Source organism: Sinohyriopsis cumingii, chromosome 15 (assembly GCF_028554795.1).
Source record: "Sinohyriopsis cumingii isolate HCF-2022 chromosome 15, ASM2855479v2, whole genome shotgun sequence".
NCBI lineage: Eukaryota > Metazoa > Mollusca > Bivalvia > Unionida > Unionidae > Sinohyriopsis > Sinohyriopsis cumingii.
The window spans coordinates 60,785,232-60,806,800 of NC_142975.1; the positions used below are offsets into that span (position 1 = coordinate 60,785,232).

Consider the following 21,569-nt stretch of genomic DNA (forward strand, 5'->3'; position numbering starts at 1 on the left):
CACGTGGCAGAATGTGGAACGATTTCCACCTGCCACACGCCCATGTGTCCTAATGTGACGTCATCGCTACCGACCAATCGTGGCGGGCTTTACATACTGCTTGGGTTGACACCTGAGGCATTTCAAACCAACTAAGAAAAATGAGTGTGTGTTGAGACTATTCCCACTCATGTTTAAAGCCTTTCCGTCAGGTTGTTAAGGACTAGTTAGTCCTACACCTGAGTGGCTAAATTTAAAAGTAGTCTGTGAGTACATAAAAGCCTAGGGGATGAGGCTCTCTTTCCTTCCCCAGGAGTAATTAAAAATCACGCGGTGCGTGATTAAACCAGTGATACATGCTCCATTGGAGCGAAAATCACTTTAATTCAAGTAAGCAAGCAAGCAAGTTCGGGTACCGTCTCTAGCACTCTTGATGACACCAACTGTCTGGGTTATTTTCTTTCTTACAAGCCCCTATGTTCCACTTCTGTTTGTGATAATAACTTGTGATACTTCACATTTTCTAAAGTGGAAATCTTTAAAAGCCGTACAAAATACAAAACTTATATGACTTTGGCTTTTGACACTTGCACAGACTCTTCACTTTATAAGTGTCACGAGAAAATTGTATATCCAATTTTTACCATTTTCCAAAACACGCACACTCTTGCAGCTTGACAAGTAATATGTACATCTTGTTTTGTGGATAAGTCACAGACAAGTCCAAGCATATATAGGTGATTATGAACATTAGGAATATCCCCTCATTTTTTCAGAAATATCAAAACTTTTATGTGCATTTTGCCTTTCCACTCTATATTAGTGCTTAGATTTGTTCCAAAAAAGAAAAAAGAAACGAAACAATTTTGAAAAAAAACCAACTGAAATTTGAATTCAGATTTCTCTCTGTTTATAATTTTTTTCAAGTTGATGGTGCATGACAGATTACATTCGCCTACCTTTCCAAAGTGAGAGACATTTCTTCACATGTCATTGCCTTTGTTAAATTCGGTTTCATTGGTTAGTTATCGTTAATCTTTAATTTTTTTATGCATTTCTTTTTGATAGAAGATTTAAGGCTTTCTAGTGTTGTAACGGTATTTATGTTGTTTAGTCTGTTGATGAAATTATCTATAGCAAAGTGCTTAAGATTTTTCAGTTTTTTTTTTTTATTTCAAGCCCTACAAAAGGAGACCAAGTTTGTCTTGAAAGAGGATTGAAACTCTAAATTACACGGGCGTGAAGGAAAACATCGTTGTGTTCATTCTAATCATGCTTGCCGTATCTCTTTGTGTTTTAGAGGTCATATTTCTTCTTAAGTAAATACACGCATCAATAGACAGACAGATTGGGTCATCATCCTTGAGGTTCACTGTACTTTCGGTTCTTTACTTCATACAAACCCCAAATTTATTAGTTTGAAGAAAAAAAAGATAACATGCCCCTCAATACTGTAACACGTCTGTTCTGACTCTACCGATGTGAGTGTGAGTGTTTATGTTAAAATGTTTAAGTAAGATATAAAAAATGGTCAGCTTGAAAACGCGAACCAATACTGTGACGCTCAGTATTTTGATATGGTAAGAAGAAATGGTACAATACACAAAGAGGGCTTGTAAGTTCACATTCCAGTCTGTCTGCACTGTAATGGTAACAAGGCAAGAGCGTAGGGATTATTATGCCACACAGTCTTAGAACAAAACAATGCATCACCCGTTGTAAGCCATTTCATTGGCTATACTTATTTTCTTACCACGTTCACTTCGAATTGACTTGAGTAGCTATTCAGACAGTGACGAGAATGGCCATGCTTTACTGGGTCTATCCTATAGGCGATTTATATAAAAAAAATATTTAAAAAAATTAAACTAATGCACGAACAATGGTACCATGGGCGATCCCCTGGAAATTGTGTCCGTCTTATTGCAAAATACATCAACATTTAATTTAACCGTGCAGATCGCTAGAACAAACCTCTGATAATATACATTTTGAAAAGTGTTGTGTGACACGGATCGCCATTGTCGCTTGGTGTCTGCTTTCTTGTTCGAAAAGAGATCGTTTCGTCTTGACTATAAAAATTTAATTTGACTAAGTTTTACGCACTACTTGAACTCATACATTTACGTTGTAGGTGTAAGTCGTCCTTCTCAGTTTTCTGGAAGTTCGTTCTCAGATGTGATACTATTTTTTATGGACCGAACGAAATTTCTTTTGGCGTGAATCAGGACTCGTGGTTTTGTGGCATCAATGGAGAGCATTGATTAAAGCTCAGTTATGTCGTCTTCGAAATCGCTGACACGGATTTGAACTAACACTTCAGCTTTTGTGTGAGGCGATACGGTACATCATTGCCTTTTACTTCCTCAATGAAATCGTTTCATCTTATTGCAAAATTACATTTGACTAGGTTTCATACGCAGCAGGTCCCTGTATATAAGGAGAGTGTCTTAGCGTCAGAGTACTCATTCCACTCTCAAACGATCAAGAAAATGGAAGAGTCAGCACAGATCGACCTGCTGGTCAAATATATGCTAAAAGTCATACGAAAGCATAATTCACAGGCGAAAGTGTCAAACAAACTTACTCTTTTGGTCGTTGATTTGATGAGAGTCATACGAAAGTGTGTAAGTGCTGATGAAGTATGCTATATCTGCAAAGGTAAATGGGTATTTGTCTCCAGAATACCTGCTTCGTCTAAGAAAGAGAGATAAAAGTCAAGATACCTAATATCGTTGTCAGGAGAAAGGACACTGGGATTCAGAGTGCCCTAAGAGAAAAGAGAAGAAACAGAAACAAGACGAAAAAAGAGAAGAGGGATTCAAAAGAAGAAGAAATTGAAGATGAGGAAGAACTTGTACCAGTGAAGACATGGAAATGGAAAAATTGACAATGTGAGCCGATGCGTTGGCCCTGATGTGAAATTTCATACTACCTTCTAAAAGAGAATAGACCAGAAAGAAAACGTAAGTATCTCTAGGTCTTGACATTGTATAATAAGGGTGGCGTGTTTTGTTTTTACTCACACTTTATGAAATTGTGCTCTTTCACCTCTCTCTACCCCTCTGGATCATGTTTTAGTTAGAATTGAAATGGAAGGATGTTTTCCTTCACGCACGCTCTTTAGGCATGCAAGTCGGTAAACAATAGTCAGTCTATTCATCCATCATTTTGTGTCTTGATGTTTCCTAAATCACACACTGATGCCATAAAATAACGGGTTAAATGGGTTTTGTAGTGTTGTGGTGGGGTGCAGGTGTTTGGCAGAGTTGGTCATTGCAGGTGAGGGCTTAGGTGCTTTCAGAAAACGTTTTCTTCTTCACTCTGTGTTGATGGAATATAATGGGTTATTTTCTTCACTCTCTGTTGATAGTATATATAAAGGGTTATTTCTTCACTCCGTGTGGATAGTGTATAATGGTCTTCTTCTTTTTCCCTCTGTGGTGTGCGTGTGTGTGTGTGTGTGTGTGTGTGTCTGTGTGTGTGTGTTTGTGTGTGTGTGTGTTCGCGTACGTTGTGTAGATCGTATATTTGGTTGTTTTTTTCTTCTTCCTCCCGAGTGTGGATAGTATATTTGGTGTTTGTATGCGTTAACGACGTTGTGTGGATAGTATATTTGGGGTTTTTATGCGTTCTCGTACGTTTGTGTGGATAGTATATTTGGGGTTTGTACGCGTTAGCAACGTTGTGTGGATAGTGTATTTGGGGTTTGTACGCGTTAGTGACGTTGTGTGGATAGTATATTTAGGGTTTGTATGCGTTAGAGACGTTGTGTGGATAGTATATTTGGGGTTTGTATACGTTAGCGACGTTGTGTGGATAGTATATTTGGGGTTTTTATGCGTTCACGTACGTTTGTGTGGTTAGTATATTTGGGGTTTGTACGTGTTAGCGACGTTGTGTGGATAGTATATTTGGGGTTTGTATGCGTTAGCGACGTTGTGTGGATAGTATATTTGGGGTTTTTATGCGTTCGCGTACGTTTGTGTGGATAGTATATTTGGGGTTTGAACGCATTAGCGACGTTGTGTGGATAGTATATTTGGGGTTTGTATGCGTTAGCGACGTTGTGTGGATAGCATATTTGGGGTTTTTATGCGTTCGCGTACGTTTGTGTGGATAGTATATTTGGGGTTTGTACACGTTAATGACGTTGTGTGGATAGTATATTTGGGGTTTGTATGCGTTAGCGACGTTGTATGATAGTATATTTGGGGTTTGTATGCGTTAGCGTACGTTTGTATAGATAGTATATTTGGGGTTTGTATGCGTTCACGTACGTTTGTATGGATAGTATATGTGGGGTTTGTAAGCGTTAGCGACGTTGTGTGGATAGTATATTTGGGGTTTGTATGCGTTAGCGTACGTTTGTATAGATAGTATATTTTGGGTTTGTATGCGTTCGCGTACGTTTGTATGGTTAGTATATTTGGGGTTTGTATGCGTTAGCGTACGTTGGTATGGATAGTATATTTTAATTTTATTTTTATTCTTCGATGTGTGTGTGTGTGTGTGTGTTTGTGTGGGTGTGTGTGTGTGTGTGTTAGTGTAAGAACGTCTGGATAGTATATTTGTTGGTTTTTTTCTCTTCCCTGTGTGAATAGTATATTTTGGGTTTGTTTTTTCTTCTTCCCTCTGTGGTGTGTGTGTGTGTGTGTGTGTGTGTGTGTGTGCATTGGTCTCTGTTTGTCCCTATAAAACTCCCTTTATCCCTATCAAATACATTCTACCTACCTACCTACAGTAGAGCGTATTCAGGTCAGCCACTTGCAACACTGTTGACATTTATCCCCTAGTTTCCAGTACAGTGACGTCACTGTCGCTGGAAATTTTGAGACTATAAATATGGACTTGGGGATTTCCACAGGTTGTAGCTATACATATGTACTAGAGTTCATAAACAGGAACGTCACTCAAGCTGAGGCTATAAAAAGATAGTGGGATTTTCCAAAGGAATAACCCACAAGTTGGAGCTATAAATAGATAGTGGGATTTCATGTGAATTTCAGCTGATTATAGATACATAGGTATTTATCCACGATCGTCACACAAGTTGCTATTGTAAGTAGTTACTAATTTTATCCATTTTATAGTGTGTGTGTTTGTGTGTGTGTGTGTGTGAGTATGTCTGCGCGCGTACGTTGTGTGTGTGTGTGTGTATTGGTCTCTGTTTGTCTCTATAAAACTCACTTTATCCTATCAAATACATTCTACCTACCTACCTACAGTAGTGTGTATTCAGGTCAGCCACTTGCAACACTGTTGACATTTATCCCTTGTGTTCAGTACAGTGACGTCACTGACGCTGAAAATTTTAAGACTATAAATATGGACTTGGGGATTTCCACAGGTTGTAGCTATACATATGTACTAGAGTTCATAAACAGGAACGTGACTCAAGCTGAGGCTATAAAAAGATAGTGGGATTTTCCAAAGGAATAACCCACAAGTTGGAGCTCTAAATAGATAGTGGAATTTAATATGAATTTCAGCTGATTATAGATATATAGGTATTTATCCACGATCGTCACACAAGTTGCTATTGTAAGTAGTTACTAATTTTATCCATTTTAGTCTAAACCATTGTAACTTAATTTTCGGGGATATGTTTATTTTCCTTTAAATTCTGGGACAATTTCGTCATTTTAGCGTTACTTTTAGTCACATCCATTTTGTCGTTGAGCATTTCCGTGATTATAGCTATTTATAGCATCATTACAATTATGCAAATTTTTGAACACCCCAGCAAGATTTCAGGTCTTGGTAATGCTTTATATATAAATCTCACGCTTGTACTAGTGTATGTATGTCTCTGTCTCTGTTGTGTTTGACCCTCGACCATCATTGTCCCTAGACAGTCCCACCATGTTCAATTCCCCTTGACGCTATGCAGACCCACCATGTTCAATTTCCATATGTTAAATTCCCCTTGAGGCTAGAGTTGCCCAAGACTTTTTCCCATGTTAAATTCCCTTGAGGCTATATCCCCCAGGGATTTCCGTGATGTTAAATTTCCCATTGTCCCTAGACAGTCCCACGATCTATTCCCCATGTTAAATTTTCCTTGTCCCTAGACAGGCCCAAACTCTATTCCCTTGTTCAATTCCCCTTGTCCCTAGACAAGCCCAAACTCTATTCCCATGTTCAATTCCCCTTGTTGCTAAACAGGCCCACGATTTATTCCCATGTTCAATTTCCCTTGTCGCTCAACAGACCCACGATTTATTCCCATGTTAATTTCCCTTGTCGCTCAACAGACCCAAACTATATTCCCATGTTAATTTCCCATTGTCGCTAAAGTGACCCAGGGGTTTTCGTAATGTTAAATTTCCCATTGTCGCCAAAGTGACCCAGGGTGGTTTTTAATGCTAATTCCCATTGTCGCTAAAGTGACCCCATTCACTACTCACACATTACCCGCTTTGGTACCAATACGTTCCACCACCTGCAAAGTACATTGTACATATGTTTACATTTATTGTTCATGTAATTGTAGTGCTGGCTGAAAACATAATATATGTTGTATTTCTCAGAAAGAATAAAACAGAAAGAAATAATAAACAGTACCTATTGATAACAATAAATTGTACAGGTCTTGACTATTCCCTTGGCGGGAGCAGATCTTTCACAGTCAAGCAAAAGTCTCTTTGAATGGAACTAATATAAATAAACAGTAGCACTCCGATTGTTTATGAAAGTGTATAACGTTTACTAGACTTCGCATCCTATTTTTAGCTGTGTCATCCAGTGTGGATATTGTATAATAGTTGAATATAGGTAAGGTTTTGTTTCTTTTGTGTTTTCTGAAATGGGACGCGGTGGCTGCGTACACAACCATATGAACTTATTTCCTCTTCCTCGTTACACCAGTACATAGATCACAAATAGTTTTCATATATAGTCCCTACATTTGTTTCTTAATACTAAACGTTCTACTGTGTCAAAATCCTAATAAATCATATGTTAATCTAATTTCCTTCACCGATGAACTCCCGGTGCAGTTTTTGTCATAGGATATCTGTTACTGTATGAGAGGCATGACTGTTAACAAAGCCACTTGCAACGAATCACAGATTTCACTTCCGGATCAGTATCCTTGCCTCATTTCTCAATATGCACTGTTGCCAAAATGTACATAGACATCCACAAACACTATAATGTGAACATTATAAAGACTAACCAATTACCTTTAAATCAATATCAACAATGCCTAAGTCTAACTCGTGTATCACCACCAAAATGAGAAAGGGAAAATGCTCTAAACTAGACTGGGGCTGCATTCATGAGTACTAAACCGGAAGTAATAATTGTGACATGATTCCGTATGAGATTTCTTTATGGCTTTGACGCAGAAGGCCCATGAGGTCCCGCTTGTTCTGGGTGTATGTAGTGGGCATCAGGAAAGTATAAATAAATGTGCTGTTTGATTATTCGTTAGAGTTAAAAGGCCGGAGATCAAATTTGCAAGAAACTAAAATACAAAATTGGAATTACAAAACAATTGAAGGTGTCTATATGTAACTCTCAAACCCATTGGAATATAATGGAACAATGAGCGGACAACAAAAAAGGGCTTTTGTACGGATAGATAGATTACTAATTTTCCAAGAAAGGACATTTTTGTACTTGTTTCATCGTCTTGGTCCCCTACGTCGTTGGTCCGGAAGATGAAAAGAAACCAGGTCATGCTTAGAAATTAGTATAATAGCCATTTAAACTCGACAAAAATACAGGACGAATGAAACAAAAGAAGATCAACATATTTTGAAAATATACCAGGTGGAATTTTCCAGACGGTCTAAAATAGAGGCGGTTAAAATACAATTGGAAATTTTAATTAGTTCCAAACGATTCACTACATATGTGGCAATATTTTTTCTCGCAACATATATAACTGGACAACTAAAAGCTGTGACATTTATCATCGAAAAACTGGATAAGACTGTTGAACAAGACAAGTGGCATTTAATTAACTTCAGTAACACTGTCAAAGGAAGGAAACTGTGTAACACTATCAAAGGAAGGAAACTGCAAACGTGTCATTGCCTGCAAGTAACTGAAAGTAACACTGTCAAGGTAGGTACATGGCATAAGCTCTTGAATGATTACAACTCAAGTATTTTTTGTATATATAACTCGCAAATATATTGCCAAGAGAGTTATACAATAGACGCTTGACTCTCATTGATGTGTTTATCTATTGTGTACTTCGCTGGCTTACAGAAGCTGAACAGGATCTTTGAATCTGCTATTATTTAAAATGCCCACTTCTCTCTCTCTCTCTCTCTCTCCTTATATTGATCGACTGTTCCACTATGATACACCAGAGAGAGAGAGAGAGAGAGAGAGAGAGAGAGAGAGAGAGAGAGAGAGAGAGAGAACATATAGTTAATACGTACTCTCTAAGAGTTATTGTGATAGTTATTCAACCCCGTGCTGTAAGTAGTGAAAGGGGCCACCCTAGGGACAATGGGAATTAACATTACAGACCCCCCCGGGCCACTCTAGGGACAACGGAAATTTAACATGGGAAAAATTGCTGGGCCACTCTAGGGACAAGGGGAATTAACATGGGGAATAGAGTTTGGGCTTGTCTAGGGACAAGGGGAATTGAACATGGGAATAGAGTTTGGGCTTGTCTAGGGACAAGGGGAATTTAACATGGGATTTTTTTTTTAAATAAATAAAAAAGGGTAGGCAATGGAAAGTCATTCTCTTTTCGAGACCTATGAGCGGCCCTGAAAAGGGCCTTAGGGTTTCTTCTGCTTCTAATTTCTTCTATTTCTCCACCAACTTCTTATTTTCTCTCCTACACTCTTTCTCTTCTTTTCTTTCTTTTCTTCCTTTTTCTCTTCTTTCTTCTTCTCCTCCTCTTCTTTCTTCCTCTTCTCATTTTCTTCTTCTTTTTCAATTTTTTCATTCCATGCTCTTATCCTTATCCTTTCCTCTTCATCCTCCTTCTCCTCCTTTATTTCTTTTATCACAGCACTTATCATTTCCTTTACTTTTCTTAAGTTGTTAATCTCCATCTTCACTCGATGGGGGCTATAAGAATAGTGATCTTCATTTAGCCTCACTAGCATTTGTTCCATCATGCCCAAATTGTCCAGTACGTCTTGCAATGTTTGCATTTTATCGAGGTGGTTTGAAGCCATCTTCTCTGTAGAATGGTTTGAACTACGAATAATGTGGGTTCTTATACGAAAAGCGCGGAGGTGATGGAAAACATCCCCCTAGAACAAAATTGATATTACCTAGATTATCACTTAAAACGCGCGGACGTGATGGAAAACATCCCCTATTTTTCTCATTTCATATGATCTACTATCCACATACGTGAAGCATCAATAAACAAACCCCTAATCTACTATTTACACACGCAAAGCATTAAAATGAAACCCAAATTTACTATCCACACCAACCTACATCAGCGCTTACAAACTCAAACACAAACACTATAAAACAAGAGTCAGTCTTTATATTCACACTACTCTACATACACACATTGGCAAATCGATTGTTATTTCTTTTCTAGAGTATTGGGATAGCCCTGAAAAGGGCTGATTTTTTTGTTTGCTATGGCAATCTTTTAGTTTCTAAGAATGCGACGTCCTCTGAGGATAGACTTTCTGACGATAGGTCTGCTTCTTCGGAAAGAGAAGAAGAACTCTTTGGTGTCGATACGACAATCGACAAAGCCTCTGTCAGGTTCAGGTTCCTGCTGCTGCTGCTGCTGCTGCTGTTGTTGTTGTTGTTGTTCCTGTTGCTGCTGTCTCTGAAGTCTGTACTTCTCTGTCCATTCTTCTTTCTCCTTGTTCACTTCTTCTCTGAAGAGCTCTTCTATCAGGTCTTCAGTGACTTTTAGCATTCTCACATTCTCTATCTCTTCTGGCTTCGGTATCAGACTGTGTCTGACCCTATGCAAATTCACGTAGGCTTCGTTTAGCTTAGCTAGTTTCGAGCACATCTTCGTAGGAGGATGAGTCGACAATGGATGGTTAGACTGGAAACAACCCCGGTTCTTAAAGTCAAAGCGCGGACGTGAAGGAAAACATCCCTCTACGGTTTTCGAGCCGGAACGTTCAATGAGTGTCATGAGAGGGATAGCAAGAAGTCAAAGAGTATGAATCAACATTCTTATAGCCAAACAAAAGACAAAGACATTTTTTTTTCAAAACACAACATTTTTTTATTCAAAATCACTTAACACTAACCAACAACTCTAACATTTTTTAACAATAATCCAACAATATAACATCAAACATTTTTTTCAATTAACACTCTACTTTAAACAGGGCTGACAACGTTGTGAATGAAATTGTGATTTCCACTGTTGGAAATCATTAGGCCATTGATGGACACTACGTTTCCTAGCTTGAGACAAAAGATAAGCATAATGGTCACAAAACCATCGATCTACTTTCACATCGTTTCTTGAAGAAGAACGAGGATCAAAATGAGTCACTAAATGTTCTAAGGAATAGCCCAGGCTGCGATCATGCAGAAAATACACACAATATTGTCCACACACTAAGGAATCTGTGCCTTGTAATTTCACATTATTGAATCGGGTGGTCTGAGCATTTCTTCTCATAAAGTCAATGATATCGTCTTTCAAAGGGGGCAATCCGTACGAATCGAAATATTCCACACATCCTTCTTGAGGAAAGTAAACGGCTACCCAGTGGGTTCCTGGGAGATGACTGTCGTCCGTGTTGATCACATAAGCTAGATGGTCTTGAGGTTTGCGATGAGGGAATTCATCTTTAGCACAAACGACAGGATTCCAAGAAGCCGTGTACGAACTGTGGTTCAAAAGGTAATAAAGTTCCCAAGTATCCATGTTTTGTGTGGTTTTTTTTCTTCTTCACAGGTAATAATAAGTCATCAATTCGATCCTGACTTTTTGCTTGAAAATGTCTGACAAATAACCGTTTCTTCGCTTCGTCTCTTCACTTTGATTCAGGAGAGCTTCGATACGATGGATCTCTTGAGTGGTTAATGGTGGACAAGAATGTTCACGCAAGTCTTTATACCACTGATGCAACACGACTTCGTCCGAGATGAGACTCCAAGCTTCGTCCAGATACTCGTCCAATTTTTCTTCTTGACTCAGCATCAGGCATTTATCGTGTTGAATTTGACTGGGATGATCGTTTTGACATCCATAACACTCTTTTTTGATCAATTCCGTCATTTTTTCCACCAAGTGTTTGGCAAAACAGGAGACTAAATACGCTTCTTGTTCTGGCCATCTTGACTTCATCATGACAACTTCTTCGTCTTTGTCTTGGGATTCTTCTTCTTCCACAGTCTCCGTACATTCCATCTCCAAAGTTTCTCCACTAGGTAAAGAGGGATAACAGTCTTCCATGGCTTCTAATAATCTAGAATGACTTTTCTCAAACTGTTGATTTCTATCGTATTATCGAATTCTGCATACAGGATGACGTTCACCGTGTGGGTTAGAGCATTCGCAAACTAAAGTTCCACTCGAATCTGGCCGGATTTTATAGGGTCTAAATGTCCCTCGTCGCTGCCTTGGTCTGGAGTGAAATCAAAAGCCCACAAAGCATAGCCTCCTGCGTAATCTTCGTACGTAATGCCGTGACTGGTGTTGGTCCCTAACTGACCGGTGGCTTCGTACAAGGACAAGTACGATCTCAAGTAATTCCTGTCACCAAAGTCAGGTTCGAAAGGTCTGGTACACAAGGTCTTGCCATCGCGACTGACTTCGATTTTCTTCACGCCAAAGTGTCGAAAGTTGAAAGGATTTTTATCGGCAGCTCCGTTGAAGGCTGAATTCTCGACCATACCAACGATCAAACGTTTGGGTAACTGTCCTTTGAACAGATGATCTTGGATCATGGATTGCTGTCCAGTAGGAATGGTGAAGGTTTTCACTTCCACGCGACGTATGGGATACTTAGCGGTCGTTCTGCTCAACGTCTGACTGATGTCGTTTCCCACTTTAGGTAACACTTCTACGCGTCGTACGTGGAGCCTGGCTTCCTCGATGACAGTTTTGCAAGCTGCAGTACCTATCAAATGGAAAGCGGCACTGCTACGATTCAGTCTCAGGCGGATATCCACCCCGTTCAGCCAATAATTTTCTTGTAACCATATGTCTAGATGTAAACGATCCATCAGTTCTAAACTACGACTTTCAGCAATTTTCTTTCTTCGTTCTACAAATCCCTCATTGTATGGTTTATTTTTATCAGTTGTAATAATTTCGAATGTTTCAAACTCGTCAGCTTCGTCAGCTTCCCATACCACACAGGCATTGAGATGGGTGTTCTTGGCGTCTATTCCGTACGTCAAGAGATTTTCCAGGTAGGCACGATAAGGGTAAGTATCCATGCTGCTACTGACTAGTTTGTTATTCAAGTACAAGTCCACTCCACTGAACAAGGAATGCATGAAATTTTTGACGGGAGCTATTACCTCATCATTTTCTATGTTTGTGTTGTCATCTTCGATAACTTTGACTTTCAGGTACAAGTAACTACTATTCAGATCGATGTAATCTTCGGGCTGTCCTTTGATTTCAAACTCGATGGGAGCTGAGGCTGTCAAAGACGAGACGGGGTGAAATTCCACCCACTGGGATTCTTGCATGGTCATCATGGTGGGGGGCATGGCAAACAGATCCAGTTCCGACTTGGAACAAGCGCAAGATTCTCGGTGCATCATTTTGTTCTGTGTCTCAATAATCGAAAACATCTCAGTCTCGAACGGTTCTTCTTTTCTTGGCCTTTCTCGCTTTAGACGTGTGAAGTCTGGTGTAAGGGTGTTTTCTTCGTCGTCTCTTTCTGCCTTGTCCTTGCTGAATGCCTGACTCGGTAGCGTGCAGGGCATTTATAGGTGTTTCTCGGCGGCCCAAAAGGTCTTTGCCCGTTTGCAGCAAGACATTTTTGCCTGCCCTCATGAAGGCTTCTTTAGGGTTTTGTTTGTCGATGATGACATTTTGGAGAAATTCTTTGCCTTGCATCAGTGCCGCATCTTTCAAGGCGTGCAATCTGCGTGTCACCATCGGTTTCAACACCGGGGCCACCGAACGAAAGGCCGATTTTAACATATCTCCTAAACCGTGTCCTCGCTGTCGAGCAACCCCTCGGTACACTGGATACATGACTTAAGAGTCGTGAGAGAACCGTTTTCGAAAATGGAGTTTCACCGTGACTTTTCCTTTGGTGAATGGAATATTTTGTCCCAGATCTCCTTTTATAGCAATGTTGACCGTGTCCAAATACGACTTGCTGACAGGCAAATAGTGAGGATGTACAAATTCTCGGTGGACGTGATAAGTGTTTCCACCTTCCTCGTCAGCATTCGTGGCAGAATCCACTTTGAAAGGAATGACACGCAGTAACGGCACAGAGGTGTGTCCCACCACGTTATACTCCACCACATCGGAGTACACAAACATCAAATTCAGTCCTTGGTTCAGTTCTACCGGGGCACGAAATAACTTGCTAAAAGACTCGTTGTCGTAAATGATTGGTAATTCCTTTTTCTTGAGCATGGCCATTCTCATGTTCATGTCTCCGCCCAACATGTCAAACAATTCAGGACAAAATAAAATGGACACGATTTTACTCCCGTCAAATTTCCTCGAGAAGCGACGAGCTGCTTTTTGGTATTCCATGGTGACACTTTTTCTGACACTCTCCAAAGCTTTAAGAAACACGCCATTAAACCTGGTGGCTATGGTGCTGACCAAATGTTGACCACTAAAATAATAGCCTGGGGGAATGAACAAGTGATAGGTGGTCCACTTTTGATTTTGTGTGCTACGGGTTTTCTTGTCATATTTGACGTGGGTATCCAAGTACTGTTGCACTTGTTCGTCATGAACTTCCACATCAAAAAAATATTGATTGGGAAGGACATTGAGGACTTGGGTCGGGTGAATGATTTCCACTAAAGCCACTTCCCAATGGGCTTCGTGATCTAATGGGATGGCCTGAGGTAATTTGGTCGTGTAACAGCACAACGTGTTGTTGGGAAACACCTCCATGGAACTGTCACTGGGTAAGGTTAAGTAAAATTGGTTTTGGTGACTCATAATTCCAGAGTTCTGTGGCTGTTCGAGGGGTTACTGGACGTCAGAGGCGTGTCTCCGCCTAAAATGGGGTCGTTGTTGTTGTTGTATTGGAGTGGTGACTGACACTGGCAGTGGACATAAGGTTCCCGTGGTTCCCGTTCGAAGTGAATTTCAGGGAGGGATTGGGAAGCAGGTAACCGATGCAACTGCTCAATAAAATGGTCCACAATTGTTTGTCTCCTTGTTGCAAACTCAAATTGGCAATGGCTGCCCCGATGACACAATACACCACGAAGATTTGGCAGAAAAAGACGATTTGCGTTTTAGGCACACGTTCTCCACACCACACCCACAAGGGTTGTTTTTGTAAATCTTGCACAGAAGAACTGGGTGAAGGAGTGGTCGACGTAGCTGCGTCTGTGTGAAAGGGCATGATGTTCACTTCTTTTTATAGTCGATGACTTGCGGAGCGTCGATCCAAGGATCGAAACTGGGTGGATATCCTTTCCAACGTACTTTGACTTCTTTGACACGTCGTTTGCCCACTTTACGGGTTCTGCGTTCGAGAATGCTTTCGATGTCGTACACGTCGTCTTCTTCTTTTTGGTGACACGTTGTAACTCGGGCAAATAAAACGTTCCTTTGAGCACTTCTCCGTTCATGTCTTCCAATTTATAGACGGCAGGATGACGACCATGCACTCGTCCAGTGACACGAAACAGTTCGGTCGTCCAGTTAGGTAAGTAACCTTTGTCGAGAGTGCGTTTGGTTTTGCCAATGCGCAACCAATCTCCTACGGTCAACTCTCCACTTTTCTTGGGGACAGCCCTCGTCGGGGACGTACCAAAGAGGTGCTCAAACACCAACACTTCGTTGTCGGGAGTCACGTCTTGCGGGGCACATCCAATGCTTCGATGGTAAGATTGGTTGCACGCTTGCACCAGGTGCGGTAAGATGTCGATGTACTTCAGAGTGTGGTGATGCGTAAAATATTTCCACATGCGTTCTTTCAAAGTGCGTTGAAAACGTTCCACGATGCTGGCTTTGGTTTCGGGATTCTCGGTGGTAAAAAAATGAATGTCACGTTTCTTTAATTCTTTTTGGAAAGCTTGGTTCAGAAATTAGGTGCCTTTGTCCGTTTGCCATCGAAGAGGGTGACGACCGCTTTGTTTCAACACTCGTTGCAGGGCTCGCACTAACTCGCTGCTCGATTTGGAAGTCAAGGGCACGACCCAGGCAAATTTGGAAAAGACGTCGATGACACAAAACAAATATTTGTAGCCACGATTGTAGCTAGCCAAATGAGAGACATCGGCTAAATCGGCTTGCCATTGATGATCGATGTCTTCCACTCGGGTGCGACTTCTGGCAAACTTGCGTCGAATGGGTTTGTGTAAAGTGTAGGTAGCTTGTTCTTGTAACCATCGTTGCACTTGAGGTAAACGGAGACTTTTCAGTCGAGTTTTGGCAGCACGATACAATTTTTGAACTCCTGCGTAACCTGCAGGATGGGAGGGATCGTAGTAAATGCTGGCTAAGACTTTTTCCATTTTGTGTTTGTTTGTTTGTTTGTGTGTTAATAAGTTACCCACTCTTCGGTGATGCTACTTTGGGTGGGACGAAAGGGTGGTTTAGAAACGGATTTACGTGTCCGATGGGCTACGGGAGTAGAAGTCGAACGTAGTGGTGGTGGAGGTGGCAATGGAATGGCTTTGGTCTTCTTTTCTTTTTTCACTTCTGGTTTCCCTTCTTTCTTTCTCACTTCTGTCGAAGGAGGAGTGGACATCATCTTTTTAACCCAAGCTTTCATTTCTTCTCGTTGGGGTGTGGGGGACGGGGTCAACAAGGATGCTGCAATCTTACTCGAAATGGGAGCTGCTGACGGTGTTTGAAACACTTCTCGCATCTCTTCTTCCTCATGTCTTCGTGGGGTAGCATCTCTGGTGACACCTGGGGATGGTAGTAGTGGTGGTGGTGGTGGTGGTAGTGATGATGGTGCTGGACTTTTCATCAAGGTCTTAAAATCTTTCAGAGTGGGTAGAACTGTTTCGTCTAAAGCTTTCTGGTGAAAGAGTTGCAGTCGTTGCAAGAGTTGACCGTACTTTTGCGATTTTTCTGTTTCGGACAAATCTTGGCGATCCATCAAGGACTGCAATTCGTGTTGTAACTGGGACATCTCGCTCAAATTGGGATTGGGAGGTAAATGCGGGGTGCGTTGTTCTTGCCAACGATGGTATTCCATCCATCGTTTGTAAGGCACTAAAGCCAGTTTTCGTCCTTCCATGGGGTTGTCAGGGGTCGATTCTGAGATCTTGGGACTTCCGAGGGCCTTTTTATCTTGCTCCCACCAGTCTTCCCAACATGGTTCCCAAGACTCCTTTCAGTAAGGGACCTAACAAGAAGGGTAAAATGCCTCCACGTTGGACCAACATCTTCTTCTTTTGACGAATGGGAATTTTCTTTTGAACCATTTGGCGCAGAACGTGACGATGTTTGCCTAAGCATTGTTTCTGGTGTTTGGACAAAGGGATCGTGCCTTTCAAGACGTTCAAACAGCATTCGCACACGGTATCGATGACCTCTTTGGAGGCTGATTGAATGAGTTTTTTTCGTAGGGGTGGAGAAGCTTTGGACAGGACAGATAACATGTCCCCATGTTTGACTAAACGAGGAGGCAGACCTTTTCTTTTCTTTCCTTGGGGATGTTTAGAAGAGGGATGTTTTCTGGAGGGTGACATCTTTGAGTCTTCAGCACCAAAAACACTGATACCCCGACTTGGTCACAGGCCTTTTTTATACTGGAACGCGTCGCCACTGATTGTCTTTAAGTCGTATCAGTTTGAGGACAGGCATGACACGTCATGCAGGGGTACGCAACGGACTAAATCGAGCCAGTTCTTGCTTGGACAAATCCAGTACACTTTGTAACATGCCCGATCTTTCTTGGACTTTGATTTTGGGAGAAGGTACTTTGTGAGCAGCAGCCACTGCCACTAAATTGGAGGGTCCTGCCACTGGGGAAGTTCATTTTGGGGTCATCAACGGAGATGTTCTTGGTGTGATCAACGTCTCCAAGTACTCTTCAGTTCTTGATGTCATCAACGGAGAAGTGGATGAACGTGAGGCTGCTGGAGACGCAGTCACCTCCGTGGTAGGTCGTGGTTTGCGAGTGTAAGGTTGCGTCCTGGCCGAAGAAGTACCTCTCTTGCGACTATTTTTCTTCTGTGGACTTTTCTTTTTCTGGGGACTTTTTCTCTGTTTCTTTTTCTGGGGGCTTCTTTTCTTTTTCCGGGGTGGTGTCTGGTAAGAGGAGGGTCCCGCCACAGGAGAAGTTCTCCTTGGGGACCTGGTCTTTTTCTTCTTCTTGGAGCTTCGTTTGACTTTTTTCTTGGGGAGAAGTTTGGGGGCATTAGGATCCCATCTTAAGAGAGAGCGAATGATGACCCCTCCTAGAGTACCGCTCCCTCCAGGTTTCAAAATGATTTTTTTTGGTTTGAGTGTCGATGCGGGGATCGGCCAGTTGGGTCAAAGCGACTTTGTTTCGATCAAAAAAGCGTTTGGTTTGATGAGGAATCTGAATGATTCCTTGGAGTAATTGACGTGCCGTCACCGTGAACCATCGTAAGACTTCTTTGAGACTAGCTTCTAAGACACGAGCTCGTATTTGTGGATTTTTTTCTCGACTGATGCCATACAAGGCACGAATCAATTTGACGGGAAGATGCGACTGAAGGGACGTCATGTTCTAAATGTGTGTGAGACAGACAAAAAGGGTCTGAGGTTTTTATAGATTTTTTTGTGGAGTGAAATTAAGTCGAGGACGGAGACGTGTACAGGACAGGCCCTCCGTCTTGGCACCAGTGGTGAAACAAGTGGGTACGAAATCGCAAATCATCGGGGGTCGTAGGTTTCAAATCGACGAGTAAATAGGCGTGTGGAGTTTGAGTGGCATCGTCGTACGCCTGAGTCAGCCAAGGCGTTCCTAACTGTTTGGCTAAGACTTGCACTTGCGATTTATCTCGAGGGCTTTTAAACAAGACCACGTAATGCGCATTGAGACTGATGGTGCGATGGGCTTTACTTTGTTGAAACAAATTTTGGGTGATGTAAACGACACTGGCATTACGGTGATGCCCTTTGCGCGTGAACCACAGTTTAATTTCTTCTTCGTCTTCTCCTAACATATCGTCAAAAATGACCAAATGGGTTTGACGGGAGTCAGAGACGATGCCGTCGTCTTCTTTAGGAATGCCTTCCACAAACACGATGGAATCGCCTTGACTTTCTCGCAAGAGGCTGTACGCCGATTGCCACTCTTTGTAACACCACACGATCCGCTGAGGTGGCCGTTCGATCAAATGATGTTTATGTTCGATCAAACGTTTGACGAATTCGGTTTTGCCTGAACCGCTAGGTCCAGCAATAAGCATGTTAAAGGGATGGCGAAGATACAAAGCCTCCCAACTGGCACGATCTAAGTGTTCATCGATGACTTTGACAGTAGAGAAAGAGGTAGCAGAGACAGCAGAGGTAGCCATAGTGTTAGGAATGTCACTTGTGACACGAAAACAAACAAGACAAGAGTTTATATACTTTTTTCAGGACACGTTTATTGAATGTTTTAAACATGAATACGAAAGACAAAAATACAAAAAAGCCAAAGGCTTAAGTACAAGGATAAAAGGCACATGATAACCATGAACGTGGAATAAACACAAGTGTCTGTACAACATGTTTTGGGTAATGTTCTGACCAGTTCTATAGAGGGTAAGGTCACACAAGTGTACTCCCGAAAGGGTCTTTCAGGGATGTCCACGACAGTTCTGTCCTGGGTGACGGGTTCTTCTGGCACCGTCACTTAGACAGGTTGAAAAGTAACTTTTTTTCTTGAACAACTCTCGTGCATACTGGGCCACTTCTTGGGTCCAAGCCTCAAAATCCCATTCTTTCCAGGCACGGACATCTGTCCAATGGGGATGTAAGTCACAAGCTACACACACATCGTCATACACGTCTTGGGTAGCTAAAAGTTGACGAATCTTTTTTTCCCGTAGAGGTCGAGAAATATCCAGATGAAAACGTAAGGCTTTGACCAAAAGGAGTCTTTCGTGACCATTTAAGGCCATTGGGTGGTAAGTACTGTTCGTAAAGAGTCCACAAGGAATCGGCTGGTAAACGAAATCCCAGAAAACAAGTCACTATGACACACACTATGCGTCGTCCCAAATTGAATGGTTACAGTTCAATAGGACGAATGCACACTTGACCCAAAGAAATCTAACACACTGGTTGACTTTCTTCACTTTCCTCTTGTGAATTTCTCGGCACAAAAGTTCTACAGTCACTCATTGAGATTTCACTCTGGCAAGTCCCTGCCAAACTTCCTTGTAAATCTTCTCTTGCAGTTCTTTAGGTAATGATTCAATATCGTTTTGAAATGAAGTTCAAATACTGGTCTCGTTGATGTCCAACATTTGACTCCTAGCCAAACTGGTTTCTTCTTCGTCAACGACATGGTAAGTTACTTTAATGTCTCGGTCCCACTAAGGGTAAGTAATGACAATTCGGTGACCATCGAGCATGTTCTACGTAGGCCGAATCTTGCGGTTCCCAGTGGTGAAGTGACACACCGCAACTGATGCACTTGACTTTATCTCCTTCGCCCAAGTAGAAAATTCCGGCTCTGGCTAATTCTTCGGGGGTCGGACCTCCCAGATACTTAGGCCATTTTCCTTTGAACGATTGAAGACGATTTTCAAAGTCGCAGTATTCCGACAAACGCACAGGAAACGAATATTCGTCTTTCACAGGTTCGTTTCGATGAGGGTTGGGTGACATGGACAGGAGTTTGCTCAGAGCTGGATGACATCCGTAGGGGGTAAACGTGAAGGTGAACATCCCCCTTTAAAACGAAACCCAGTAAAATGTCCAAGAGGACGAGCGGCATAGCTTTCGCATTCCTCAGGTTCGACACGCACAGCATCACTTTCCATGATAGGGGTAGTGACACTAAAGTTCCCATGATGCTTTACGGCATCGCTAAGGTCACAACGTACAGCATCGTACTCACCGCAAGGCTCACAATCGCATTCCACTTCAGAAGCCCCATACTTGAATTGTGCCTTTCTGAACTTGTTTTGTGTTTCTATGAAAGTATTCATCTTGTTCGCTTGGTCTTGGTAGTCACAATGAACTATCGATCATGCCTAGAGTTCCTTTTTATATACAGACCAATACCGACGTGTCCATACGGTAAAGTGAAATGATTGGGAAGTCGCACTCGCTTCTGGTACACGATTTGATAGACTTTTTCCAAGGGTCGACTGACGATGTGGTGAGTGGGTAAACGTACAATCTTGTTCGGTTGATAGGTGGTCACTTTAAAGTTTCCATCCTCTCCCGATTGCAAGGCTTCTTTCAATACCCCAAAGTTGACCACTCGACTGGTACGATAATTCAGAGTCAGTCCTTTCACTTTGCACGTCGTGTGCACTTCTCCTTGTGGGTCCCGGTATTCGTAGCCGTAATTTTTGGGACCGCCACTGACGAAACTTAGAATCTTGTCGTCGGGATGCTCGTCTGTCCAGGCTCCTAAACGGTCTCCTTCGATGTCAGGGTGCTGTTGACTCGGGTGATGGATGTAAATGCAGCTGTCCGTGTCAAAGTACAGGACGCGTTCCCCTAACAGTTCTAAAGCTTCGTACAATTTAAGCGAGCATGAGCTGTCACGTAAGCCGCAATGATGACATTTCCAAAAGGGTCGTCTTGTACAAAGTCCAGATCTTCGTAATTGACCAAGATCAAATCCTCGCGAACGACGTATACGTGTTTCATGTATTTGGTTTTGTCGTGAATCATCTGGAAGTAGCGGGAAGGTTCTGTCAAATATTCCGTCTTGGGTAAACACGGACGTTGTGCCATTTTTCCGCACAAGCAATTTAACATCACTTTGGCAAACGATCGCCTGCCTTCGTTTTTCTCGATGTGATCTAAAGTGATGTCTTCTTGTTCATAGTATTTCTCTTTGAATTTTATTTGGTTTTCGGGAGTGTGACACCAGGACGGATAGCCGCTGGCTTCTTGCTTCAGTTTCAAAAAGGCATCCACGTAGTCGGCGAAAATGCCTTTCTGCGTGGGGTCACCCTTGTGGTATTGTTGTGTCTTGGGAAAGTGACAAATTTCGTACACTTCTAACAGTTGGTATCCCATGTCCAGAGCTTTGAACAATTCCACGCTGACCCAGGTTCCCGTCAAGGCCCGTTCTTCCTGGCTGTGCTGACAAGGTTGGTCTTGGTTGCACGTTTCGGCACAAGTACGGCACAAGGGAAACATCAGTTTGCCTTGACAATGGTGAGGTAAGACGGGATGGTATAGGTTCGTGGGAGGCAAAACTTTACACTTGATCAAGCCTTCGTATTGTCGAATGTTTTTCAGGTCGATGTGTTCCGTCAGCAATTGCGGGTGCCCTGCAGGAAAGCGACAATATTTGCACACGTAGGGATACAGCGAACACACGTCCAAGTATTTGATTTCTTCTCCT

At 42.0% G+C, this 21,569-nt stretch overlaps 1 protein-coding gene across 1 annotated transcript in view; it reads left to right on the forward strand.

Annotated features, from left to right (window-relative positions):
• Positions 1 to 21,569, forward strand: part of LOC149781906 (uncharacterized) — a 78,407-nt gene that overhangs the window by 27,095 nt on the left and 29,743 nt on the right. The window lies entirely within an intron of this gene.